Source organism: Penaeus vannamei, chromosome 15 (assembly GCF_042767895.1).
Source record: "Penaeus vannamei isolate JL-2024 chromosome 15, ASM4276789v1, whole genome shotgun sequence".
Lineage (NCBI taxonomy): Eukaryota > Metazoa > Arthropoda > Malacostraca > Decapoda > Penaeidae > Penaeus > Penaeus vannamei.
The window spans coordinates 32,810,432-32,812,931 of record NC_091563.1 but is presented as its reverse complement, the minus strand read 5'-3'; the positions used below and the strand labels follow the sequence as shown (position 1 = coordinate 32,812,931).

The following is a 2,500-nucleotide window of genomic DNA, read 5'->3' as shown; positions in this document are numbered from 1 at the left end:
GTCTTAAAAGAAAGGGTATTCCTTCCCCACTTTAGCACAGAAAGTAATTTTTTTTTCTATTAATGATACCTGTGCATCGACTTCTTCCGGGAGTGCCAAGGTGCCAATCATTATCGCCCTTCTTGGGAAATGATATTGAAATGAAGACACTGTAATCATGACACACGTCTCAGGTATCATTTAGGCGGTTCCTCTTGAAGCAGCGAGTTTCAAACCATTGGTACCGGAAGACTAGAGACAGAACGGATTGGAAAAAAAAAGTCTGGGGAAAGCCTATGTCCATCAATAAAAGAGGAGGCCTAAAGAACACACACACACACACACACACACATACACACACACACACACGCAAATCAGAAGGAAAATGTCTAGTCTTCTAAAAGGGTTCCTGAGAAGCAACCATGATTTGTTAGGACAGTTTGGCAAGATGCAATTCCCAATCACTGGAGGAATTTCAATGTCAAACTCGGGGCCACGGAAGACTATTGTCATGAATGCAACTCGCGTGACCCGAATCTACAGCTGCCAACGTGGACATGATCTTAAATGTCACATTGATACATAATACAGGTCACTACACCTAATATACCTATCAGTGTGCATTGTGTATTGTGAGTATTTATGAGGCGAGTTCCGAAAATTATCTTTCATGATGTATTGTGACGTTTGTTTTCGATGCGACGAATATTTGTTTGGTCTGATTCGAGTATGTCTTAAGTTTGTGATTGTATAAAGACATGTTTGTTGGGAAATTTATGCCGTACCTCTAGAAATGACGCATTTATAACGAGTGTGCAACAGGCTATATGCAAATCTTTCATGTTATGTATCAGACCATCATTATTGTTTCGATTAATTTTGAAAACTAGTCCTATACTTACTATAAAACGCGATATTGCCTTGTTGTTGAAATTAAATGTAGATTTAAAGGGAACGCCCGGGATTGAACCGGGGACCTCTCGATCTGCAGTCGAATGCTCTACCACTGAGCTACACTCCCATATGTATGAATTGTAAGCAATATCTTTAAAATTTTCTGAATAACCGCCGCCGCACGTGCATTGTGTTTACTTTCGTGTGTGTGTTTGTTTGTGTTCATCTTTGTGTGTGTGTGTATTTTTGTTTGTGAATAGATAGACAGATAGACAAAATCAAGTCATATTTGAGATCGGAAAAGCACATGGCAATGTTATATTTTTTCTAGTAACTCATTCTCCACTACCGACTTGTGTATCGAAAATATAAATAAAGACAGAGTCTGGCAAATGTTTTTTTTCTGTCAGTTCCATTCCATGCACATATTCTCAAAAATCTTTCTTTTGGGGCGTCCGGGATTGAACCGGGGACCTCTCGATCTGCAGTAGAATGCTTTACCACTGAGCTACACTCTCATGTGTAATTATTTTATTCATCTTCGTAAAAATATTGATAATGAAAATTGGTCAAAAGGAGAAAGGGTAGGGGGGCTGAGAGACAGAGATGGAAAGATAGATGAATTTTATGAGACAGTAAGAAAGAGGAAGATCAGGGACAGTAAAGTGAGAAAAACGTGTGTGTGTGAGAGAGAGGGGTGGGTTGGAGAGAGAGAAAGATAGAGAGAGAGAGAAGGTGGGGGACACAGAAAGAAAGAGAGGTACAGAAAGATAAAGAGAAAGAGACAAAGAGAGACACACAGAAACAAAGAGAATCACACACACACACATATACATAGAGAGAGAAACAGAGAGAGAGAGAAACAGACAGAGAGAGAGAGAGAGAGAGAGAAACAGACAGACAGAGAGACAGACAGACAGACAGAGGGACCTAGAAAAGACAGAGTGGGAGAGAGAGAGGAGAGAAATAGAGAGATATATAAAGCCGGCAATGAGAGAAAAAAATGCAAAATACAACAATCACAACGACAAAAAACACACGAGTTCGCCTCATAAACACAAACTAATTTTCTCTCTTCCACTCATTAACTTACGCATGCATGTGTCAAAAAAAGAAAAATAATGAAGGCTTGTGAAACAATTAATCTTTCTATAAATAAAGACTGCTCTTTGTCTATCTGCTTGTCTCTGTGTTAGTTCCTTGTCTCTCCTGTGATCCCATGAAGTTTAAACTTGAACCACAGGGTAACTTGACATAAGGAATAACATGGGTAGAGAGACTTCTGGTTATATATATTCAGTCTCCTGTGGCCCTTGGGAGCTAACACTTGAAGTACGAGGGTGACATCAGGGTAGTGGGTTGTATACCAGAGAGTGAGTGGAGCAAAACCTGCAATCTTATTAAGTCGAACTTTGGACCAAAATTGTGTCAAGCAGAAACTTCAGTGGACAAGGACATAGTTCCAGAAATATTACCTGATCAAATATTATACTGGATGTAGCTGCTACTTTATTTCTATCATTTAATTATTTATTTATTTACTTATCTATTTATTTATGTTCTGGAGAGCAAATTTCTGTCCCGGGCAATGCATGGCACATTCAGTTAATATGCAAAATAGGTGTAA

At 39.0% G+C, this 2,500-nt stretch overlaps 1 non-coding gene across 1 annotated transcript; it reads right to left on the bottom strand.

The window, feature by feature from the left end:
* Nucleotides 1-928: 928 nt before the first annotated feature.
* On the bottom strand, nt 929-1,000 carry TRNAC-GCA (transfer RNA cysteine (anticodon GCA)). The gene has a single exon. It is a non-coding gene; the product is annotated as a tRNA-Cys (tRNA).
* Between the last annotated feature and the right edge of the window lie 1,500 nt (nt 1,001-2,500).